This window comes from Anser brachyrhynchus (genome assembly GCF_964034855.1).
Source record: "Anser brachyrhynchus genome assembly, chromosome: 4".
Taxonomy (NCBI): domain Eukaryota; kingdom Metazoa; phylum Chordata; class Aves; order Anseriformes; family Anatidae; genus Anser; species Anser brachyrhynchus.
Genome location: NC_137698.1, coordinates 60,999,283 through 61,018,662, shown reverse-complemented (window position 1 = coordinate 61,018,662; position 19,380 = coordinate 60,999,283).

Genomic DNA, 19,380 nt, shown 5'->3' with positions numbered 1-19,380 from the left:
ATTTAACTTACTCTGAAGAAGATCAAGAAATTAATAAACATTCAATTCTTACCGTTCAATGCAATGTAAACGGGGTTAATTTACCAAATCTAGTTCCTCTGCAATTTATAGTGTCTTATCCTGAGGTAAACATTTAAAGTGGTTAAGATGAATCACAACTAGGTGCATTTATTTACACAGTTCAATTCATGCCCAGGAAGGCAATGAGAGGAGACTAGCTCTGAAGTAGATGCCTGTATGGGAGACATCGAGGGTTGGGTAAATTGAGCCTTACTTTGTCATTCAGTGAGTCCAACAAAGCTTTTAAATGTGTATGGTCTGGCTAATCAGTGCAACTGTACACAGGCTTAGTTATATTGGTGCTTTAATGTTACGTTGAATTGATGTCTATCTGTTTGTCCAGTAATAAGCTCTGTGGGCCACTAGTTCAAACAGGTCTCTGTAAACAAAGATAATATAAATATGAAATCCATCATCTGTAAGGCATTCTATGAAGAAATGCACATTATCACTATGTAACTTCCCTCCTGAAGGCTGGAGTAAACAGTTTGTTAAAGCCACTCCCTATGTACTGACCCACAAATAAGCAACCCATTTCAAGTTTTCAGTTCAGGTATCTTGCAAAACAGGATACTCAGAGATGCTCACATTATTTGATGCTTAAATGCTTAACCATTTATTAAGTGTCCTGTGAAGCAGAACAGTTTAATTGCTCTGCATACAGTGTCTACTCTACAATAATTCCTTATCTTTGAGCTAACTTTTAAAACGATTAGTACAGGCTCATTCATGCAATGAGCTCTGGGTCACGACAGGGGCCTATGTGGATTTTGCTGTGGGATTTGGGCATGTCTACTTACTTTTTTTGTCTTTTGTCTAAGAAATTAATATGCTTGACTACAGAAGAGAGTACGTCTACAGCCTGTGACTGCACTTGTGCATTAAAATACAGGTATTTTAATGTGTCTTCACTTTTTTTTATTTTTTTTCATTAAAAATTATCCTAGCTTTTAGAATAAATGCTCGCTCAAATACATGCTTACTCAAATAATGAGTGTCTCTTTTGAAAGAGCTCTACTCTTGTACTCTAAAAATCAGATACTTCAGTGCCTCTCAAACTAAGTAGCAAGAATTCTGGTGTGTAAAATGCCTAAATTTTGGCTATGAAGACTATTTACATTACAAGACTTTGAAGGGCAGGAGCTATCTTTATTTCATGGCTTCATTCAACAACCTTCACCCACTAAGAATGTGATCACACAGTATGGATAAGTAACAAAACCACTGTATGTTACCCCTACGTTTTATCTTTAGAAAAAAGATTTTGATGCTGTCAGAGAAAACTGAGATTTTTATTTTGGGGGCAGTGTTAGTAAATAAGACCAGAAAGAGCAATGTAAATATGAACTAGGAAACAGAGGGTGAACAGCATGGAGCTACTGTAAATATATCACAATATAGCTGTTATAGATAGAAAATAGTTTTTAAATGGATACGTCTGCCATGTTGCCTCTGCACTATGTGAATAGATAAAAGCATCAATATTTTAATAAATGTGGATATACATATTTAGCATCTCTACAGAGCCATAAGCATGCATGGTGCTTTACAGATAAATGAAAATGATGTCTTCTTACCCCAAGGAGCTGAAAATCTAATTTAGATACAATGCATGAAGAGATGACGAACAGAAGGCTGGATGAAATGTATAAAGAGAAAATGGATCAGAGTAGTGAAATGCCTTTTACTACAGTTGCTCTTCCTTAATTTTATGTAATATATGTTAAGGATGACATCTAGACCAAAGATCAAGGCTACCAATAAAAAGGTAATTGAAACTACTTAGTTTGGAAAAGTGGAACCTTTTAAAAGGGATAATAGAATTTCATGAAGTCCATGGAAGAGAGCAATGTAAATAGTGGGTAAACTGTTGCCAGAGGCAGATGACAGAGAAGAGCAAAGAAGTTATTCTGTAATCTGGCCAGTAGAAGATTAATAATAATGCTGATGGGGAGGAAAGAATGAATTAAATGAAGGTTAGATTGCAGAGGACTGCAAGAAGTAGGCACTGGAAAGAGAGCTGAAGTTAGTATGAACAGAAAGTGAAGAAGTTGAGGATGATGTGATGTGATACATGCAGAGACAAATAAGAGGGAAATGAGGAACAAGAATAAATGAGAATAAGCAGGACTAGAGCAGGGAGAAAATAGAAAACATATGAACATTCAATTTGGAGTTAGCTAGAAGGTCAATGGTAAAAAATGCAGGGCAAATAGAAGAAATTATCACTAGGAGGAAGGAACAGGTAAAGCTTAAGATTCAGATGGTGTTAATTTTCTCCTTAAATATGCTTAAATGAAGCAGAAAAGAAAATGAGATACAGAGAATGCTGACTGCCATGAGAAGTGCAGAGCAGAACTAAAACTGACAGTAAGCAAGGTGGTACAGTTAAGAGGATTTTAAAAAATGTACCTTAAGTTAAATTCAGTCCCTTCTCAACTGCTTTTTTTTTTGTCCTTTTTTTCTCAGACTTCTAAAAGCTGTTATAAAACCTTTTATATATTGTTGTCACTGTACACTTTGACCTTGCTCTCATGAACTAACCATTTAGTCTGTGTTGTAGATACATACTAGCCTTCTTTTTCTGCATTCCCATGCACATAAAGTGATGAGGTTATAATACAATACTGTAGTCCATGAAAATATGATTTATTGTTAAATTAAATATGGATGCCATAATGTGAGCCCCTCGGGTCAACTATAAGCTTGAATGTTATTGAAAGAGCTGCAGCCGCAGCTCTGTTTCTTCATTGCTGCTGACAAAAATGCCTCTACAAATAGAATACAACAATGCAGACATCTTAAGGAGTCTCTGAGATGTGCTGTCCCTGGCATAACATTGCCATGTGACATTTTCAAGAACTATAAATACATTGACTGCATTATAGTATAAAAGTTAATAAGCTTTGCAGTATCACTGCAGAAGTGTTAAAATCAAGCTGAATTCGTTGTGAATATTATAAGGGATTCAAAGGATAAAACAAAACGAAACAAAACCAAAAACCCATAAAGATACAGTTAGCATAGAATGATGTATTTATCATATTTTTAATATAGTATAGGTCCAGAATACATACATAGATGTGATTCTATAAAGTTTCAATTCAATGCCAACTTTATAACTTCACATTATCACAAGCACATCCACATGTAATTTCTTATGACAGATGTCTGAAGCCACCTCTAGACAATAGAAATGACTTCATAGCAAGATTCTCATCAGTGAAAGTTTAAGCCTCTTTTTTAAAATTATTTTTCAATAATCCTATAATCTGAATTTTTTAATCTGCAAAAGTGAATGCTCATTTTTCAACTCTTAACCAGCAGTTCTCCAATGGAAAATTATGAAGGAACGTTTTCTTTCTCCAAAATGCTCTGAACCGTGCCTTCAAAAGTGTCTTAATTGAAGATAAGATAAGATAAGCTCACTTCTGAGCTCTCTCTTCTATTGGAAACAGTATAATAGGAGACTGGCTAGTACACCAAGAGAAGACAACTGTCTCTCTGAAACAAATATATGTGAGTAGATTTCTTTCTTGCCAGTGTCTTGATTTTAAATGAAAAGAATAAACAGGAAGCAAGAATATGCAATGGTGGCTAGATGACTATGGGCCGATCAGGTTGTCCTTGGACAAAGGGATCAGCTGGTCCCACCACGGGGGTTTTATGTGCAGTGTTGAAGAGTAGCTAGGCTGCATGGTGCAGCAGTGTGTTTGAATTCTGGGGAATCTGGATGTAACCAGTGTTCCACATCCTCACACAGTATCTGGGATGTGCTTTGATTCAAAAGTAACCAGTCCCCAGACCCCAGTGAACTGTTGGTTTTCACAAGCACTGGCAACTGCAACATGAGAATAGTTCCCATTCTGCAGGGGAGACAGAGTGTAGGAGGTTTTGTGACTACTAGTCAGTTACCTCAGAGAGTATAACCTAAATATTTAGGCACCGTGGATGTGCTACTGCTGCTGGATAGTTCCTGACTGAGTCCCTTTGGGGTATAATTGGTGTTAGGGGCAGAAGATTTGCTTTGCCTAGACGGAAGTATTACTGCATTATTAAAGCAAAATTCAGGATTCTTCAGCTTTGCTGCTAGTTGCCTCAGTTGTGGAAGCTAAGATGTGGGATCTCAACAGCTAATCAGTCTTTAACCATCAAATCCTGTCTATGTGTCCAGAAAGTTAGAGGCAACTATTACTTACCTGCAACTTAGAGATTTCCCTTAGGAAATGATTTGTACATACAAAACATAATCCCCACATCAGATGTACCTACTGTAGTTTTTTGATTCTGCTCAAGATGAAAGATAATGACAACTCCACTGGGGGAAAAAACAACACCAACAACAAAAACGACAACAACAAACAAACCCTCATAAATAAAAAAGAGGGATTTGGGTCTTTATGATGAATAAGAAGACTTATGAAAATTGTGAGTTTAAATTCATCAGATATGGAATGCACATAACATTACTGGGTTTGAAAATCACTTCTAAGCCACATGCTTCATTTGGAGTTACCTTTCAGGAGAACATGTACTGAAACCACAGAGGCACATCATAAAAAAAATACTGTGCTGCTGTTGTGTCTTTGAGACAGTTTTTAATTTAAATCCCCCCTTTTTCAAGATAATTCAGTTTTATATAACTCAGTCCCATTATGTGCATTCTAAATGTCTTCCCTAGGATCATATACAGGATCACACATACCAGAAACCAAGTTAATATAAAATACAATTTGCATAAGCTTTTCCATATAGGCATACATCTTTCCTGCAGTGGAGAGATAGGTCCACTTTACTAGAATAAACATCTCTATTTAGATGCCTATCACTTCTTAGAGTCACAGATTTCTGTTCCAGAAAATGAGATTTTGTATTTTGATATACAACAGGAAATCTATTCTGTCTTAGCGCGGAACTCATTACCACAAAATAGTAAGAAAATAGTTTCCAAAAGGTATTAGAGAATTAGTGAGAAAGCTATTAAATTTAGTGGCACTGGAACAACTTTTTTCTCAAGGTATTCCTAAATGATAATTTTCACACGAAGCATTCATGCTCTGTTTCTCATCTTTCTCTCTAAATATCTGCTATTGACCAAGTAGATGGATCTGTGATTTGACAGTCCTTGTACTTGTTTGATAGTTACTGAAGAACGGATTTTTTTCTAGGACACATTTTTAGAAGTGCAAATAGGAGAATGAACAAGAAGAGAACCTTAGTTAGGGTCTCCAGAAAATAAATAAATAAATAAATAATCTGTATTTTGAATATCCTGGATAGCTAATATGTTGCTATCCAGCTTTCAAACTAGTTATTTTTCATGATGTTTCTGTGATAATAATAGCTCATCATTTAATTTCATGGGAGTTATTGTAATTCTAAAGGGCTGAAAATGATGTAAATGCAGATGTACAGGGAATATCACAATGTCAAATGAAGCAGTGTCATTGCAGTTCTATGTATATGCTGCTACAATGTCAAAATAAAAGGAAAGAAGCCATATTGATCAATAGAGCAGTGTATCAGAAGTGATTGGATAAAATGCAAACAAGGCATTATCTGTTATAAAGTCTTATTAAATGAAAATACAACTTTCAGTCTGTTACACAGCATTAGAATTTGAACTCTCAGATGTCTGGGCATTTAAAGCCATGGTTTCCACTGCAGTTTTTACTGAGCAAGTATATGTTCCTTCAATGCATTAACACGTACATTCACTATGACCTACTTTATAATTGCTATGGGAGTTTGCCTTTGCATTTTTTGATAGCTCTCTGTTCAGATTCTCAACCATAACATTGCATTAGTTTATTTGCATTGAATCAGTTTTGCTAAAGGATCTCCCATTTTTATATAAAGAAATACTTAGCTTCATCATATAGGGAGTGAAGTATCTCTATCTTGATTTTGAACTAGAGAAATTGAGGCAGCACAAGTTCAGTGTAATTTAGCTAAGGTCAAAAAGAAGATGAAAGTAATAATAAGTATGGAACCTGGATTTTCTGCTCTCCTTTTCTGACTCTGTGTGCCCAATGTCACATTTTTGCTGCGAATAAACACATTTTGAAGTAAACATTCATATCAGAGAGTTATGAAGATCTACATGAATACACTTCTATCAAAAATACGAATGGGGAAATCATCTACTGAACTCATAATACATTACTTAAATGTAAAATATTTCAAAACATTCCAAACATACTAAATATGCTTATCCTTAGTCTGATGCTTGATGCTTAGTCTGATGCCTTATCCAAGTCTAATGCTTGAACAGAATATTTTTGAGGAGTTAATATTGCTATGATACTGTAGAATCATTTGTCCAGGAAAAGGTGGACGATTGTATTTCTGGGAAATGAAAAATCAGACTATCAGATAACTACAAGGAATTATACCTCTATGCGGATGTTGAGTCTATCTAGATGCAACACAATTTAGAATACAAAAGTTTGAAAAAAAAAAAAAGACATGGTTTTTACTTCTTCATGCTCGGGTAACAAAAGGCTAGCTAGATGAAGTATTCTAGAAGTTTCTCTAACAATTCGCCTTCAGAAAGAAGTAAATCTAAGAAAATGTAGTCTCCAAAGGAGAATTACATTGTTCATGTTAATGTATGTTTAAAAAGAATTTACTTTTACATTTCTGACAATAATTTAGAAGTTAAATGTATTTTTCTTGCTGTTCTCTGTGAGGAGGAACCCTCTGTTGGTGGCACTATTTTACTTTGGAAAAGTAAGACATAAAAGTAAAGAATTTCCTAATACTTATAGTAATTCTGTGTTCTACTCTCAAATTGTGCATCCTGGCACTTTTACCCAGTGTGAAAATGACTAGAAGCATCAGAATATAGTGTTGATTCTTTTTAACCATCTTGCATTGGAAATAAAATCTGGAGTGAATTGGACTTGGATGACAAGTATTTGCTAGTATTGGGCTCATGGGATTAATTGCCATTTAGAAGAAAGAAGAAAATGCCCCTGTGCTCTGTGGAAGGGAAAGATGTATGGGAAGGTTCATTCTTCTGCATCCCACGCCATATCTTATCTGTGTTGCAATTTTTAAGAAGGCTTTAAGATACTTCCATGTCAGTCTTCCCTTGTTTGTATTTTTGTAGATAACACCGATGAGTTAAGTATGGCAAAGGCTCATGAATTCCAAGAAACACCATTTCCTCAGCTTACAGTGTAATTTGTGCTGTTGATGTTCTTCGTGTTGCATAATTTATTGGAATTCAGGCAATGTTGGTATGGAATGATAAAGTTTGTATGGATATTAGCAGGGGCTATGAAAGCTTTAGTGAAGGGTTTAAGCAACAAAGAAATGCTCTGATTTTTCAGAAAGGACTGTAGTCTGTACATGCCTGAGGTATTTGAATGTTTTTTAAAAGTTCAGATGGTTAAAAGACAACAAGAGTATTGTGCACCATCCTTTATTGGAAGTGTATGAAAGTATGTGACGCATGTTTACAAAGAATGTTCATAGTTACAGGTTTTTTAATACCATGTGACCTTTATAGAGAATCCTTATTGATTAGTTGGATGATTAAAAAAAAAAAAAAAAGCAAAAACAATGCTTCTGCTATTGTGAACACAGGGTCAGCATTTACAGTGTAGGGCTCATGCAGTATAATTTCTGCTTGGGCTAATACCTTCACAGCAGTAAGTAGCCTCCTGCTGTAACAACTGAAGCTGCCATGCACTTTTCAAGTTTATTCTTCAGTCACTATGCATTGTAGAAATCCAATCTAAAGATCATAAAGGAATGAATAAGCATAGCTGAATGCAGAGACAGAGACAAATGCTTTAGCTCTTGCAGAAGGGGAGAAGAGAGTGCTTTCGCTTCCACAGCTTCTGAAACAGTCATTCAAAAGCTCTCTCGGACTTGCATGCCTTTTATATCTGGAACTCCGAATGTCGCCTCTGATCTCAGCAACCAGTTTTGTGGCTGTCTGGCAGTCTTTTTTTCATGAGCTACCCCAGCAGTTATGGTCAGCTGGGTGCATAAGTAAACAGTTCACAGGTTCTGCATCCTGCCCTTTACTCAACATCTTTATAACCTTCTGAAAAAGATCTTTCATTAAGACATACAATTTGCAGAGCCAGAATGGGGCTAAATCAGTCTCCTCTCTTAGGTGTTGGCTCTGCAGGGTGAGCATTGACTTGAATACTGGACCTGCATCCTGAAACTTCAGTAATTCAATGTTTTTTTATATATGCTACTACTTAAATTAGGGTCATGAAATCCACTTTCCATTTGTATTCTTTTGACTGTTGTGATTTTCTTCTCTTCTTATTTGACTACCATGGTATTTCTCTTCTTGTCGATTTCCTGCTTGCCTTACCTCTGTTAGTCCTGTGTTTTCCAGCAGGCAGATGCTGATTCCCCTCATCCATGTGTAATCCCAATGAAATTTTCATTTTCCATATTTTATAATCTGCTATATTCACCTTTCTAAACACAGGCAATAGGAGTCCAAGGGAGAAGAATTCACTAACCTCCTGGGGATACTAAAAATGATCATAGTCTAGGAAGTCAGTCTTTAAATATCCTTTCCCCATGCCACCCTCCCCTCTGCTGCTCTTTAAGTATTTAAATCTGCCCCCCACCAGCCAGACTTCCTCACCAGATGGTGCCTTCTGACTAGCTCTGCCTTTCTTCAGAGGATGAATAAGTACAGTGCAGAGCATAAGGAACTGGTGAGACAGCTACTGGAATATTTCATCAGTGCTAGTGTCCACTTTTTTAAAAGGATGGTGAAAAATGGGAGAGAGTTCAGGAAGAAGCTGCAAAAATGATTTGAGGGCTGGAGAAAATGCCTTACAGTGGGACTCAAAAAGAGCTCAATCTATCCAGCTTATCAAAAAGAAGATTGAGAGGTGACTTGATTACAATGTACAGGTACCTTCATGGGGAAAATATACTGGGTACTAAAGGGCTCTTTAATCTAGTGGACAAAAGCATAAGAAGAGCCAATGGCTGGATGCCAGACAAATTCAAATGAGAAATCAGACACACTTTGTAACAGTGAAAGTGATTAAACATTGGCACAAATTATCAGAAGTCCTGGATTCTGCACCTCTTGCCGTCGTATTGATGCCGAGTGTAGTTTGGAAGATATGCCAAACCCAGATCTAAGATGCATCCCAGGAAAACTACTGAAATTTAAGAGCCTGTGTTACACTGAGGGTCAAACTAGACAATTTTACGACCTATCTCTCTTTAATTCTATAGATTTGAAAATGCTGACAACAATGACTGTACATACATCATCAAAAAAAAAATAATCCAAAAATCCAAAATCATGTTGGAGTGATGTATACCCTTAGACACTGGTTTTGTTGAAGTAGAAAACAACAACAAAACAAAACAACAAACAAACAAAAAAAACCACAGAAAATAATGGAATGCTGTGTGCTGTGATCCAGAGTTTATTATTTTAATATTTGAATTATTTTAAATTATTATCTTTCTTTTTCAAGTCAGGACAATTTGAAAATGAATATCTCATTCTACAAAGAAAAGTCAAGATGTTTCTTTGGGGAGGTTTTAAATTTGAATGTTTGTACTTTCCCCAAATCTTTTTGCATTGCTTTTTTTATGGCTGAAAGAATTCTTCCTGTCTCACACCATAATTGCATTTACAGCAAGTTTATTTTCATGAGAATACCACCAAAGATTTGTCCAGAATAACAGGGAAACATGTTCCACACTAATGCTCATTGGTTGTTCTCACTTGTTCTCCTCTCTGAGACTCATTATCATTTATGCAGGCCGTGATAGGTTTTTAAATGATGTAATCATATATAGGTGTGAAACAGTAATGGCTTTATCCTTAAAGATAAAGATTTTTTAAAAGGTTAATTATATTCCACAAATTGTTTTAAAAGTACAATGTTAACATTATTATAAGACCCAGACTTGGAAAGCAATTCCCCTGTCTAATATATGTCATTTAATTCCAATAAACTTCCTTATTTTCTTCCTATTATTGCTACTGCTTCCAAGTCCCATGCTAGATAATCTCTCTTTCTTTTGTGTTCATTCCTACAGCCGTTGGAAGCCCTGTTTCCTCTTCTCCAGCCATAGACATCAAGTAGCCGGGCTGTACATATTGATCTTTTTTCTTTGGTCTTAAATCATAATTCATTTTTTCTGTCTCTTGATCACTGTGGTTTTCTTTCAACTTCATTCAAGTTCTTACCATCCTCCAAAACATCATACCCAGAACATGGGACCATACTAATATCAAGCATTGCATAGGCATGGTTGTTGCTCTGACAGGCAAAACATGCTTCAAGCAAACTCCAATTTCAGCCATGGAAAAGCACCAATCTCACGTCTAAACCTGGGGAAAGGACAGAGGAAAAAGAATCGTCCCAATGTGGAAAGCAAAATTGTGTATAGCAAAGGCTCAGTCGGAGAAACAGGAAGATAAAGGTCTCACAATTGTGGTTATGGCACACTAGAAACAAAAAGCAAAGGTTAGGAGAAGGAGCTCACCTCTTTTGAGTAGCAGCTGTACTCATCCTCTCTTATTTCACCAGCTTCAGCTCTGCCCTCCTTGTCTTATATATATTTTAGGGTAACACTTATTCCTTCATATTGGCAAAAAATAAAAATAATAATCAGTGCAGTCTCTGGGTCCCGAACTACCGCCTGTGTTTCCTCTGTGAGGCACAGGCCCTCATGGTTAGGCCTGGATATTGACTCCCCCTGTACATTTTCCTTTGTAACAGATGATCCCCCAGAATTTTGTTAGTATACAAGAGGTAGCTAATCCTAGACAACTAGACAAGCAAAGACATATGGAAAATGGGAAAGTAGATTCTCTTTCCTTACACCAAATGTGAGCTGAGTGGGGAAAGTATTAGAGTCCTCCACTGAACAGTCTCTAGTCGGAAGAATTTGCTAACATGGCAACACGCTGTTGCTAGCATGTGGGGACTGGTGGCTTATTTGTTTCTGTGGTATCAGTTTTTGTTATTATTTTCTTAAAAGTCAGCCATGATCAAAGGCTCAAATGTGCATGTGGCTTTTTTGCTGGCAGTCAGTCTGTGCCTATTGCCAGAACTCATGCCTGTTTTTCATTTATTTTGAGTGTCTGAATAATATAGACAGTGTATTTTGTACATGATCTGTAACTGGAGGTGGCAGTGTTCTGCTACGTCCTTTCTGTAGTCAGTTTTAGTCATGGAAAGTCCATTTTAATTCTTTCAGTCTTAATCTATCGCTTTTAAATAAGCAAAGTGAATGCATCAGTTTGAAAGTTGTAATAGGGAAGATTAATGTGATATGAAAAATGTCTTTACTTAAACAAAAAGGTTTTCCAGAACCTTAGTTTTATTAATGTATAAACAATGTTTATAAATTACATACAAAACATACTGTAGGGTGGCATCAGTTCTATGTGCAGCAAAGGCAAACCCCTTTTCTAAAACAAAGACATTTCTCTTTGTCACAGGTAGCTGGAGATATGAATATGCTGCATGGTGGCTATAGTTATGCAACAGATTTTGGAAAAAAAGCAAGCTAGACATTGTGATAAAAACCCTTTGTTTTAGCCCCCTACTAGTAATAACCAAAGTTCTGCTTCAGTGCTTCAGAGCTACCTTTTTTCTTGTTTTTTCTTTTTTCTTCTTTTTTTTTCTTCTTTTTTTTCTCTCTCTCTCTTTTTTTTTTTTTTTTTTTTTCCCTTTATGGGGGTGAGAAGTAGTTCACTTTGTGAAATACTGTGAAATACCGAACACTTTGTTAGTCCTGTAGAATTTGACTAATAGTGGGAGATTTTACAGGAGTAGAGGACTGGCAGGAGATGAGCTAAAGGAGAGTCTGTTACAGAATCCAGCTGCCCTGCACTGGTCCCAGCTGCAAAAATGATAGTATATGTGTGTATTGATTTTTTTACCAGCCAAACCACTGAGTGTACCTGAACCTGTAAAACAGTAGAATATTGATCTATTAAAGAAAATGATCTATTTAATATATCTGTTCTCTTTATTAGTGCAGGGTGCAGAGAGACATCCATTTGCTAGTGTAGCCTGGCATACCTGTACCACAGATATGTGCTGTAAATTGAATGTGTAAATTTAGCCCACATCTCCTGTTTAAAAATAATGAAATACTGTCTAAATCTTCCACTGTCAGTTTCCAGATACACCAAATGGCTTGCATGGAGCCATTTGAAATAGAAGACCTATTAATAAGTAGAGCTGGATTTTTTTCCAACCAGCAATTTGTTTAACAGGTTTCCACTGCAACTCCTAAATGATTTCACTTAAAAGGACACTGTGAATGTTAATTAAAAACACTCATTAGGGTTTTAATAATTCCTTAGAGGCTTTAAACACAAATCTGTTTCTGTACAAAAAATGTTTTTTTTTTTTTTTCTTGTCTTCTTCCATCTATTTTTGGGAAATGGATGTATGTTGCTGGACTGTTAATACTGCTTCAACTCCAACCACCTCTTTGCCTTGAGAAAATAAATATACTTTTGATTGGTGATGGGGAAAATTCACACTCACATTTTAATTTTCTTTTATGATGAACAATTGGAAATCAGAACTGGAAGCCAGCCTTCTGTTTGCTCAGTTCAGACATTCCTTTTGGGGTAGTGGCTTGTGTAATGCTGGTTAGGTACATGAGCGTGATATGGTAGATCTGTTCCTATGTTACACCAGTACATCTCTGAAATCTCTGGTTGGCATCGGTATAGATGGAAAAAAAAATTCTAATTTGTGTTGATAATTTTTGTGAGCAATATGGTTAGGCATGAACTGAAGATGGCCGAACATGCCACATAGATGAAATTCAGGATTCCAGATTCAATGGGAGCTTTGCCATTAACTTCAGTGTGACCAAAATGTAATTATACATGAATATACAATACATACAGGAACTCATGAGTCCTTTCATCATTCACAAAAAGGAATGGATATATTTGAATCTTTTCAAATCTTCTTTTGGTATATTTTGACAGTATTTGCTGATTCTTTTTGCGTATTTCCATACAGAGGAACCTAACTCAAATATTTAGACTTGTGCAAATTGTGAGAATTGTGAGGCTGTATGATTGTCCTTGAGTGTCATACTTCTATGTAAGCAAGTCAGATTGTCATTTATATTACTGGAATTTTAATCTGCTGTCTTGGTCTTTCTCTTGTACTTTCTTAGTTCATGCTGTTGAAATCTAAGTCTCAGTCTAATCTCATTCCATTGTTCAGGTCAATTTTTTCCCCTTTGTATTTCTACCAAATACTCCAACTCTGTCCAGGTATGAGGCATAGTGAAGTACATGGTTTTAAACTAATGTTTTTCGTTTGTTTGTTTTCTAATCTCTTGATTATTAAACATCTGTTTAAAACCATATATGTCATTTGCCCATACATTTCATTTGCATGACTGAATGCTTTTTTGTAGTGATGCGTATTCTGTATATGCCAGCTCCAGAAGTCTTCAAGGAGAAGCGTATTTCATAGTTTTCACTTTGTGGTATATAAGGAATCGTATTTTTTGAATAAGTATTGATTGCATAGTACAATTGTACAAGCTTTGCTTTTATTCAGAAGGAAAAGCTTGGCTGATGATGAACAAGAGCATTCATAGCAGTCCAATAGGGAAAATAATACCTTGACACCTGTAATGAACTCACTGTAAAATTTCGTAAGAGCAAATGTTGATGTGCAATGACTTCTGTAAAAGCAGTATGAAATCCAAGATTTGATGTTTTCATTTTAAGTATTTCTGTGGGTTTGTAGTTCTGAAAAATTTGTGTGACATATTCCAGTATTGCCTGCTGTATTGGTAAGGAATAGCCAATCTCTTCTAAAAAGGACCTCAAAGGGACAAGAAGAGATTAACATTGAACAAGTATTCTTATAGCAAATACTATATCCTACCATTTTTTCCATATAATCAAGGGAAAGTAAGCAAGGGAGATATAACCATCTCTCAGATTAAACCCTTAATGCAGAACAGCTCAGGTTGGGCTCAGTCCAATATTAGTTAATAGCAGCATCCTAAAAATCTGAAAATGTTTCTAAGGTCCCCCTAAGGAGAGCAGAAAGTGCTTTATACAGAGGAATAACAGTCAGGTTGTCATGATGAGACATAGTTCAACTCTGAGCGTATCTGCTTCCACTACACATTAACTCTCCAAGCTGGTACTCATTGACAGAAATTTCAAGTTTTTTTTCTGGACCTGGCAGCTCTCTTACAGACTTCTGCATAGTCAGAGCTTGAGGTCAAAGTTTATATAGGCACACACGTATATAAAGCACTGCTGTTCAACCCTTTTGAATCTTCAATGTCCTGGCTATCAGTGGCTATACCTGGATCACTTTTCACTTAAGACTTTAAAGCAGATAAAAGCTGGAGAGCTGTAATAAACAGATTTACTACATTACATCCAGGGTTTCCCCCTATTCTTTGCCTTATTAACATGCCAAGTGGTTCATTGGTAATGTTTACTTTGATACTCACAAATCTGCTTGTCCTGCAGACATTAGGTGCTATAAAGATGTCACTCTCAGAACAGCACTTTTGAAAATGCTGTTCTCAGGAAATTTTTGCTATTTCTCATTACCCATCTTGGCTGATCTTCAGTGTTTAACTTTGCAGTGCAGCTTGTAATATGAGACCGAAAATAGAGGAATGTGGAAAATACTCAGCAGTACCACTGTTTAAAATCTCTGAGCAGTCACCATAGACTTTCACTATTTCATACCTGCAAAGCAAGGCAGCTGGTTGCTGAATTAACAGCTAAGATGGTTATTCAAATCAGACTCAGTGTGCTTAAAATGACCTAACATTTATTCAGCATCACCAATTACAAAACTCTCTGTTACATGCCTAGATAACTTTGTTGTCTGTCAGATAAGTCAACTGTTTCTATTCCTATGCAGCCATATAATTGCATGAGAGACAATTAAAAAGTTTTCCTTGCCTATCTTATGCAATGACTGTTGCCGTTTGGAAAATAAATGTTCCCCTCTACCGACCATCATGGAAGATGGAAGAGTGTCAGATGTGGCCTGAGAGAATATTTGCTTATATTACATGACACTTGGTTTCAAAATTCATCTCTGCTCTTGGGGACATTAGCTCTCACCTCCCACTTTTCAGAACAGTGTTTTAAGACGGGGTAGTGCCTCCTCTGTAGAAGAACTTCCTGTTCTTCAGCTAACACTGCTCCACCCATTTTAAAGGCCAAAGACAAAGTGAATATAATGCTTCATTGAGGTGTGTTTTAAAAAAAATGGAAAAGTTTTCCAGGATGGTTTTGGAGGACTAGCTTTGCTGAAACTGCAGGCGGGAAAAGTTCAGGATGAAAAGAACTAGAAAATACTGTGAAACAGATTGCAATAGCAAATCCTATATTATATTTATGAAGACATGAAAAGTACTGTTACACAGCCAGAGAGTTACTTTGCCACTTTGGTATAAACAAACATTTTGCATGGCTTCAAATATTCATTATGTCAAATTTTTTGACCATATTGGATTTAAAAAATACTACATTGTGAACAAATAGGTTCCTTTACATTTTTCAAATTCAGTCTCAAAAGACTTCAGCATATACATATGTTAAAACTGCTGATTTTGAAAGGAGGTAGGGAATAGCCTTGATGAACAAGTTTTATAATAAATGGAAAAGGAGGCAACAGCAAAGAGAGTGAAGGTGCAAGAAGTTTAATTCAGTCCATTTAGAAAGAACTTGGGTAAATTTAGGCAAAGAAAATGGAAAAACAGTGACAGGAGATACAATATTGTAGAATGAAAAAGTTTTGGTCATTGCAAGGAGATAGAACTGAAGCAGCAGTCAAAATAGCTGCGAGATGTCTGCACAAGCCGGTGGAGAAGAGCTGCCACAGATACGATCGCACTAGCATCCTTAGACATGGAACATCTTAGGAAGCAGTTGGGAGTCCTATATAAGATACCACAGAGGCAAACCTGGGCAGGCAGAAAAATAGATTCAAGAGTCATTAACACTGGGAAATAATTATGTCCAGGACAGCTGGCAAAGACATCCAGGAGATGTCTGGGAAGAGGGGAAAGGGAATGATGACCGAGCCTTAAGAGGTGCCAGCAGACACAGGGGGAAATTGAAGATCCGCCAGCATTAACTCTCTAATGCTGTCAACCAGATGAAGAAACAATAAGTTGGTGTCACAAAAACCTAAGGGTGGGAGATTCTTGTGGAGTAGCATGTGGCCTATGGTGTCAAAGGTAACATAGCCATCAAAGAAGAATGAGCACAGAGAAATGACCCTACAAGAAATAGGAGCTTAATGTGAAGGATGACAAGACAAATTAGATACTTGGCAGTATACCTAAAGTGACTCCTTCAGCTACTCTGACCACCTACATTGGCAGAGTAATTAGAAGATCTTCCAAACACAGTGATAAATGGTGTGATAGGGACAGGGAGATCTATGCCTATTTATAAAATGCCTGTCATCACAGCATCTAGGTATCTCAGCAGACAGTTAAAGAAAGATAGTCACTATCCTGTAGGAGAATATTTTCTTCAATTTTGGTTAGATGTGTTTGGTATAAAAAGATATTCCAAATAACAAAAATGTTGTCATGCATGACAAAAGTAGGGAAGGCCTCTCTTGCACTGATGTGCCGTATACGTCTTCAGGAATGGGAAGTATTCATTTTTTTGAAGCTGAAATAAAAACGTGTAATAGAATTTTGTAATGGTTACCCTCTTTCTGAAGAAAAAGAAAAGAAAAAAAAGCACCTCAACAAGCCTATGCAGAAAAGAACAGTGCACAGTTTCCCTAGCAGTGTTAGAAAATGGTGCTTAGGGCTTGGAAATAATGAGCTCCCAATGTGTTTTTCTAATCAAAGTATCAGCATGAAATTGACTGTATTTGGAGACCATCTTATTACCAAGGCAGCAGTGTATGAAAAGTTCATTGTGGATATTATTTTTGTGTCTCATCCTTGAATAAGATTTGCCTTTGCCCCTCCCTTTTAATAGTTTTAAGTCAAAAGCAGTAGAAACAGGACAAGAGCAGTACTTATCACATCTGTTCCAGCTTCCTTGGACTAACAGACATCCCTGTCAGCCTTGGTTATCTTTCCATGCAACACTGTTTTGAGCAGAGGTTTGATACTCAAAAGCTTCCCCCTCCCCAAGATTTCAGCTCTTCATAAATCAATTAGAGTCACATGGTGGTACTTCTTTCCCTGTTTAGTCTATTGGATGCAGGCAGGCATGTACTGTAGATTTCGGAATAGTTTATTTTCTAATTTATTTTCTTATTTTTGTGGGTTTTACCCAGACAATGTTTTCCTATCACAAATCCAGAGACATATTTCCACTACTGAATCCATATAATTGTACCAGGTGTGAACCTAGTGGTGTTTGTAAATACATTTCTGTTCTTCCCTTTTACTTACAGTAGCAACATCATGTATTCTTGAGAAATTGATTTTCTACATTGCATTTTTTTTAAAAAATATGCATATATATAATTAGTGACATGTATGATTATGTTTCTAAGAATATGGAAGAAAGAAACAGATTAGGTTTACCTTATCTTCTTAGTTAAAGCAGTCAAAGGAATCCAGGTTTTCTACCCTTAATTCTTGCCTGGTTTTGATTATCTAAGTTATGTGAGCATTGCAAAATTTCTTGCAATTTCTCTCGATACTTTTTTCCAAGAAAATCTCCAAACAGCTATCCAGGAAATTGTTACTTGATCTTTTTTGTAAGCCTTGTCTCATGTCCACCCTCATATTTATGTGAACACACAAATACAGATATGGCCAAGGCTCTGTCATATGATACAAGAGAGTGCAATATAGTCTGCTGTTAATGAAAGAACAAAGAGTTAGAGGGCTGCTGGAAACTCTTTAAACCCTGCTTTAGTTATCTAAAAAAATCTGCTCCAAAACACATGTAAGCATAGAGGAGAATTCAAATAATAACATGGTTATACGGCTTTGCTTCATGGAATACATGTGTTACTTAAAAAGAGATTGTTAGAGGTTGTACAGAGCATGCATGCTACTTCTCTGCTGTACTGCAGAATGTAACTAGGAATTGGTGTGCAGACTTGTTCTTAACATATATACACTGCACTGCAGGCAGCATCCAATAAAAACTGTTGAGAGGAAGTTGCTAAAAGTACCATTAAAACCAACCAAATGAACAAACAAAAAAAGACAAAAGAAAAAAAACTGAAATTACATGCAAAATCTCATGCAAAAGTTACAAATCCACCTGGATTTCACAACATTAAAACATCTCCCCAGTCAGGTTCCCAAACCAACCCTTCCTTAAAAAAAAATGTAGCTGGGAAGATAAGGAAACACTGTTTTTTACGCATTAGCTTACAAGACAGAAGTAAAAGGATGCAGTGTAGATTGGTTTTAATAGGCAAAGATGAAGGAAAGGGATAGACATTTAATGCTCTACTACAGTCCTTCAACACCCTTTACACTAGAGCATATGAAAGTAAAGAGATGGGGAGTTAAACAACCTCCATTAGTGAAACAATGTTATGTTCAGGTCTGCCAACTTTGCTGCCAAGCATTCTTTATGTACAACAGGGAAAGAGTAATCCTTTGGACTGCATTCACAAAAATAGAGGTTATTAATAGCAAGTGTTGCAGTCTGGGACATTGACTCATTAAAAGGTGGAGTATAAAAACCTGAATTTATATACACTCCACATTTGCAATTATGTATTTTATTTTAGTTCCAGCCATTTCTGTTGATATTTTCCAACTTACAGTATGTTTTTTGTGATCCCTCTAATAACTTTGAACAAGTGTATCGATGCACCTGTTGATTTGGACTATTCCACATCGATTGTGAAAACTCAAACGCTCCTTGTACATCAGCAAAAGATTATGAAAAAGTCATCCAAACAAGCAAGATCAGCTGAACAAAAGCAATAGGAATGTTATCTGATATCAATAACTTTCCTTCTCGATTGTATATAATATGAATATATAGAGTGAAATGACTGCAAAAGAAAAAGTGATCACACAGAAAATGTTGACAAGTGAGCAAGGCAAATTAACACAAATAAGGTGAAATGTTGATGTTCTTTCTATGTTTATTTCTTTCAGCTATAATCAATGCTTGAAGTGCATCAGCATGCCATGGTACCAGCTAGTATTGCCACTGGTCTGGGGGTTTCTTTCTTTTAAACGTGCATAACATCTCTTCATTATTGCTCTCTAGGCAATGCAGAAAATGTTGCTGTTCCATCCCTGTAAAATATATTAACATTGATTCAAATCTTTTGTCAGTGGCTCTTTTGTCAGAGACCCCCTTGCTTTAGGACACTCACAGAA